This window comes from Alexandromys fortis, unplaced genomic scaffold, assembly GCF_014885135.2.
Source record: "Alexandromys fortis isolate MF-2015 unplaced genomic scaffold, M_Fortis_MF-2015_v1.1 scaffold_165, whole genome shotgun sequence".
In the NCBI taxonomy this organism is placed as follows: Eukaryota; Metazoa; Chordata; class Mammalia; order Rodentia; family Cricetidae; genus Alexandromys; species Alexandromys fortis.
Window position 1 is genome coordinate 3,056,332 of NW_026068038.1, and position 6,908 is coordinate 3,063,239.

Sequence of the window (6,908 nt, forward strand, 5' to 3'; positions counted from 1 at the left end):
CCCCACCTCTGTGATCTGTCTTCACCCACACAGGGTCCTCAGGAGATGCTCTGCAGCTGGGATACAGTCTGCAGGCCTGGGAATGCCTACTTGGCCACACCTTCACTATAGACCGTCACTGTCCCCTGCCGCCTTGCTGTTGGTGCTTTTTCCTGCAAAAGTACAGATGGCAGGGAAATGTTTAAGAGAAGAAGAAATACTCTATAATTTTGAAAACCAGGAAGTAAAACACATCTCTGAGGCAGCCCTTCTAGGGAAGTCCCAACTTTCTTGGCCCATGACCAAGATTTTGATTTTACCATTCAGCGTGTCCTTTCGGGGGCCCTGAGTGCAGTGACAACCTTAGCTCAGGGAGAACGTGTGTGTGTGTGTGTGTGTGTGTGTGTGAGGTCTGTTCTTGGAGAGAATGGTGATGGGGCACCAAGAGCTGCTGTTCTCAGGATAAACTCTTCACAGTCCGAGCCAGGGACAGCGGTAACGCACGTGACTTGTGCTTGTTGGTGTCACTCGTTGGTGCTTTCCATCATCAGAGCCACGTGGACACGGGACTGGGAGAGATGGCAGTGGGTGGGGAAGGACCTTAAAGGGAACTTCAGGCAAGTCCCAGGCCTCTAGAAGGCAGGAGAGCAGGAAATACTGTGGACAGCAGACAGAGCCAACCAAAGGCAGACTGGTCTGCTGTGGGGGAGGGAGGGCATGAGCTCGGTGGGTGGCAGAGAGAGGGACACCCAGGAGGCTTCTGCAGAGGGACACCTAACAGTGTTCCTAAGGTGAATATTGTGTGACGTTTCACTGTTTTGACTTTTTGAGGGGCCCACTACTCAGCTCCCAAATAAATCACATGGAGTCTTATTATTACTTGTGAATCCCTGGCCTTAGCGTGGCTTGCTTCTTGCTAGCTTTTCTTAAATTAACCATCATTACCTTTTGCCTCTGGGCTTTTATTTTCTCTATTTCTGTACATCTTTCTTTCCTTCTTCCTCTGTAACTGGCTGGGTGGCTGGCACCTGATATCCTTCTCTCCTTGTTCTCTTGCTCCTCTTATTTCTCCTTCTATTTATCCTCCCTGCCTGCCAGCCTGCCTATCCTTGCTCCTGCCTCGCTATTGGCTATTCAACTCTTTACTAGGACCATCATGTGTTTTAGACAAAGACTCAAAGCTTCACAGTTAATCAAATGCAGAATAAACAAAAGTAACACACCTGAAAATAGTATTTCCCAACAGGTGAAGAGTGTGAAAGTTGCTGGATTTCAAATGCCCCCATCAAAATGTCCCCTTGTTCCTGAGCTCGTCTGAAGACATCGAAGGCCGCTCTGGCTCTTCCCTCAAGCTAGATGTGTTGGGAAGGACAGAGGGTGACATACCTGGCTCCAAGCTAGTTATAGCCGTGGACTTCCCTGAAACTGTGTTCATTTTCCTAATGAAGAGACTCAGGACAGTTGGGCAGTAGGGGTGGGGGTGCACACCTTTACTCCCTGCACTCAGGAGGCAGAGCCAGGTGGATCTCTGTGAGTTCAAGGCCAGCCTGATCTACAAAGTGAGTTCCAGGACAGCCAGGACTGTTACACAGAGAAATCCTGTTTCCAAAAACCAAAACCAAACCTCTTGCCATCGAGGTGACCAATATGGGCCAGTTCTGGTGTCTGTCCCCTCTCCCCTCTTTCCTAGAGGTGTCCCCTGTTCAAAGCAGCCCTTCTTAGAAGATGCCGACTTGGATTCTGAGGTCACATCCTACCTTCCCCAAGAGCCACACTCCTCACCAAGTGGTGATGTGCCCCTTGCCTCTCAGGGCACAGGTGAGAGTAGGCTGGAGGAACGGAAACTGGCAGCTTAGTGACCACATGTGTAGCTGAGGGCAGGTGTCCTCTGTGCTCTGGCCTCAAGTTCTTCTTTCTGCCGCACGAGCAGTGGGGTCTCTGTGGGTTTCCACGCTTTGAAAAGACAATGTCAGTTCCTGGACTCTGGGGGGATTTGAGGCAGCCGAGGGGCCCCCATTATAGACCAGAGGCCTGACTGAAAAACAGCATTGAAGCAGACAGGACTGTGGCCCCAAGTGTGGTCCAGCTAGCCAGGCCAAGGAAAGACTCCCAGGGAGACCTGGAGATGTGGCTTGGGGACAAGTTGAGCTTCCTGTGAGCTCAGCTTTTGTACTGTATTTCCCCGCCCACCCATCCTAGATCACGGGACTATCATGGGACTACCGGAAAGCCAGGTAGCACGGGAGACACAGGTCACTCCGGTCTAGTCTGCAGGAAGAGGGCTATCTATCAGCCTTGAGTCTGACCTAGGTTTCACTGGCCCAGTGGGGGAAGGGGACACAGGGCTGCCTCTATGCTAAGCCTTAGAGCCCTGGTCACCCTCTGGCTCTTCCCTTGTCCCAAATCCTGTCATCGGCATAGCTCAGGATGTCTACTCTACTTCTGCCTCATAAAAGGTGCTGCCCCTCATTTACCGGCTCCTCTGCTAGACTCAAGTGAGAGAAAGCCAGCCGAGCATCACATACTAGGGCCCAAGATGGCAACCCAGGAGGGCTACCTAGTACAGCTGCCCAGGATAGCTTGTGTTCATCTCTGAACCTCCGCCCTCTCATCCGCCAGTGAGAACAGTTACAGGTTCCTGTTCCTTTCCCAGCGCAAGCAGCCATCCTGCCAGCTGCTGCTTCTTCCTCTCCCCAGAAGCAAGCTGCCAGGCCATGTGGACACTCGTGGAGAAACACTGTGTGTTCTGTTGGGATCAACTCTCTCAACTACACATATCTTCTGCTGTAAGCAAAACACAGTGCTGTGACAGTTCCTCTGGGACACCCTCTCCAGGGCTGCTTCCGATCTGTCACCAGCAAGTCCAGGACCCAGTCTTGCCCACAGAGACTATCCGCTGGCCTTTACCGTCCTCTTCTGGGAGCATCTTAGGCTTCAAGTATAAGGAAAACCAGGGCCACAACCTGCTAGAGCCTCTACTTCCACCAGACCACACTGGCTCTGCTTCCAGAAGTATCTACACTCCTTTTACCCCCATGAATGGAAAGGCGTTTTCTGTCTAGTGCCAAAGGAGGGTATCACAGAGTTAGGGCTGGTATAGAATCCCACGGCACCAAGGCATAGTCCCCACAGGTGGGCATGGAGCCTGTGAGCTGGCTCTGCAGTCTGTCATCCACCAAAGGGGTGAGACCTCTGGGTTGCAGCTGCAGCCAGATGCATGATGGCAGAGGTGCTATCCCCAGTCAAACCATGCTGCAGCCCAGCCGGGCCATGCTGCAGAGCCCAGCCGGGCCATGCTGAAAGCCAGACTTTTTCCAGCTCCGAGGCCTCAGGTTCCCAGAGGTCGGCACAGCTGTACCAGAACAGAAGCGTTCAGTGTGTGGGTGTTGGAATGTTCCACCGCAGTGCCGGGTGCCACCCATCCAGGGGACCGGGAAGTGAAATTGCTCAGTCTGCACTGGGTGTGGCCGGCCATGGTATTTGAGTTTACTCGGAAGATTATGAAGGGAGGTAAGAAGGCCAACTTATTTTCTTTTTCTTTTGATTTTTTTTTTGAGACAGTATCTTCTATGTAGCCCAGGCTGGCCTCAAACTCGTCATCCTCCTGCCTGGAATCACAGATAAGCTTCACTATGCCATAGATATCTTACTCTGGAGTAGAGAGAAATGGCAGAACTCGCTCATGGGCCCTTTCACCCAGAGAGCTCTATGCCAGCCTGTCTTCCATGTTATCCTGATCTTGAGGTTGGTCTTGTTGTCTGTTATTTGGTTGGTTTTTCGAGACAAAGTTTCTCTGTGTAACAGCCCTAGCTGTCCTAGAACTAGCTCTGTAGACCAGGTTGGTGTAGAACTCACAGAGATCCGCCTGCCTCTGCCTCCTGAGTGCTGGGATTAAAGGTATACACCACCACTGCTCAACAAGGTTGATCTTTTTTGAGATTCTATTTGAGAAGGACACTGGTGTCAGCTGAAGAGGGAGAAACTGCCTCTTAAACATGTTGGGAGCTGGTTGGTTTAAGACCCCTCCCGCCTGCCCACTATAGGGACACACACAACATAGCTGTCTGCTCTTGAGGTGAAGGCAGATTTATTTCAATATTTATTTACGTGTGTGCGTGCTCTGGTGTGCATGTGGCAGTCTGAGGACAGCTGGCAGAGACTGGCTCTCTCCTTCTACTTTGTGGGTCCTAGAGATCCGATTCAGGTTATCAAACTTGTTGGCAAGTACCTATACCCACTGAGCCACCTTGTTGTCTCTGGGGAAGGAACTTTCTGCACAGTGACCAATCAGATGGGCATCAGGCACATCACACAGGGTGCTACCCTCCCTCGCTGGCTTCTGCACCATGGTGACTGGCTTGGAAGTGTGGTAATATCCCAGTCCTCGGGACCCTGTGAACACTTGCTCAGCACTGAGTGGAGAAGTGGTTGCAATATTATCAACCAGATCCATGTCAGAAGCCAGAAGCAGAGGCAAGGCCTCTAGTGGTGTATTATTTGTATTTTAATAAATAAATCTGGTCTGAAGACCAGAGGCAAAGCTAAAGCCACTAGAGGTCAGGCAGCGGTGACACATACCTTTAATGCAGGATGTGGGAGACAGAGGCAGACAGGTATAGGAGAAATATGGACTAGCCTCAGAGGGACTCCTTCAGAGGGAATTATTTTTCTAATTTTAGGTACTTAGTTTTATTTTTTTGTTGTTGCTATTGTTTTGTTTTGAAAGTCTCTTAGAGTCTCCTAGCTGAAACAGGTTGAGGACAGTGGAGACAGCTCCCAGGATGCCCTGGAGCTGACCAGGCCATGTCAATGATGTAACTGTAGTTTCTAAGTTCTGGGACTGCAGGTACATGCTGGGTAGCTTCTGTGGATGTGATACTCCTGAGCACAAACACATATGCCCTGGTCCCCAGGGCCACAAGGCCAGACCCACTGCTGGCAGGGCTCCATACCTGGCAGGGCTCTGTGTGGACAGACATGCAGCAGGAAGCCTGGGCACTGAGAACACAAGCCAGCATGGCCCACAGCTGTGACTCCCCCCAGGTGGTGAAGGCTAAGCTTCAGTGGGTCCCTTTAAGACCTTGTCATTTCCCCTCTTCCAGGCTGACTCTAGAGGAGTCTGTGAGGACAGACTCAGTGTCCCTGTAAAGGACAAGAAACTAATGGGTACAAGGGACTAATTGCTTTTATTCTCTCAAAATCCACAAGCTAAAGCCCCTGGTGTAATGATATTAACAGTGGGGCCTTTGGCAGAGGAGGAAGAGTGAAGACCTAGTGTGGGGTTGGTGTCTATCAGATTGGCCTGCAGGTATGTCTGCGAGGCATTTTCTTGGTTACTAACTGATGTTGGAGGACCTAGCCTCCATGATGCCATCCTTGTGCTGGTGGGCCTGGCTGCTGTGTAAGAAGAGCAGACTGTCAGTAAGCAGCACTCCTCCAGGGCCTCTGATTCAGTCTCCGCCTCCAGGTTCCTCCTACCCTGGCCCCCACTGACTCCTCGATGATGCTTTGATATGGAAGTGTAAGCCACGTCAGTCCTGTCCTTCCTTAAGCTGCTTTCTTTTGGTCATGGTATTTATCTCAGCAATAGACCCTTCGTCAAACTGAGGGTTTGGTATGCCAGGCAGGACGTGAAAACTGTAAGCGGGGGAGCTTTGTGAGGCTTCCCCAGGTTGGTGTTGGCACCGAGCAGGAAGACAGTGGATGTTTGCAGTGTGCCCATCATGTCTCATCCGGGGTTAGAGCCACAGTGGATGCAGACCTTACTAGGTATCATCCCTTGCCCATAAGACTTCCAGTGAGCCTTCCCTCTTCCTGGTCCCACAAGCCATGTCCTCCTGGGCCTCAGCTTTGCAGCTTGTGAGGCACAAGACACGGGATCTGGCAGGCTCCCCGAGCTGTCAAGTCCAGGCTTCCCATGGGCATTGGCTCCTGTTCAAGGGCAGATGGGTCTTGGAAGCCACACTCTGTAGTAACGACTCTGAGAAGTGCAAGAAGAGAGACTGAGGCACAGAGAGGTTCGGTAGAGTGCACAGAGGGCACACGAGGGCAGCGCCTTTTGCACCACCGACAGACTGGCACCGAGCCCACTCCAGAATGCCCAGAGCCACAAGCACATGGCGCTCAGCTGTTACGGTTATTCCGCCCAGATGCCGGACTGCACACAGCAGGCAAGCTCTGGGGAGCGTTTAAATCAGAAACACCGAGGCCAGAGAATGTTCTCAGGCATGGCTGGGTGGGAAGAGGAGGAGGGGCTGTGGGTCCTCTGGAGGAAGGTGACCTAGTAGCATCAGCCCGGAAGGACCCAAGACAGCCCCAGGCCAATCCTAGAAGAGCCCACATCTGCTTGGATCTGGCAAGAGCCACAGGCTGCAAAGGCAACCAGTGAGAGGATTGAATATGGAGCAGGCTGGTGAACTATCTTACTCATAGTTGATGATAGTTTATGATGTCATTTCAGGAGCCCATGGAGGTGACCCACCAGCTCTACCCAGCTTGCGTGCGCTACACTGAGCAGCCAGACTCTAGGTCCTCCTCTGGAAGCAGGTGATGGCACTGATTGGAGGGTAAACAAGAACAGCAGGTCAAGTCCAAGCCAGGGCTCGGGGAAGACAGCAAATAAGGCTGTCCTGAGGTTCTGTTCTCAGCCCAGATATGCCCCCACTGGCCCAAGCTCAGCTCCATCAAATGCTGGTTCCGGGAGTCCCTCTTGCTATCTCACTGTGGGAGGCAAGCAGGGTTACACTGCCAACCCTGTCTTGGTCAGAAAGAAAGAAGGAAGGAACAAAGAGAGGGAGGGAGGGAGGGAGGGAAGGAGGGAGGGAGGGAGGGAGGGAGGAAGGGAGGGAGGAAGGAAGAAGGAAGGAAGGAAGGAAGGAAGGAAGGAAGGAAGGAAGGAAGGAAGGAAGGAAGGAAGGGAGAGAGGAAGG

At 52.1% G+C, this 6,908-nt stretch overlaps 1 long non-coding RNA gene across 1 annotated transcript in view; it reads left to right on the top strand.

The window, feature by feature from the left end:
* The first annotated feature begins 3,453 nt into the window (after positions 1 to 3,453).
* Positions 3,454 to 6,908, top strand: part of LOC126515541 (uncharacterized) — a 4,380-nt gene continuing 925 nt past the window's right edge. Inside the window, exons 1-2 of the long non-coding RNA XR_007595868.1 lie at positions 3,454 to 3,489; positions 6,440 to 6,525. This is a non-coding gene — a long non-coding RNA (uncharacterized lncRNA). The remainder of the gene's footprint in view (positions 3,490 to 6,439; positions 6,526 to 6,908) is intronic.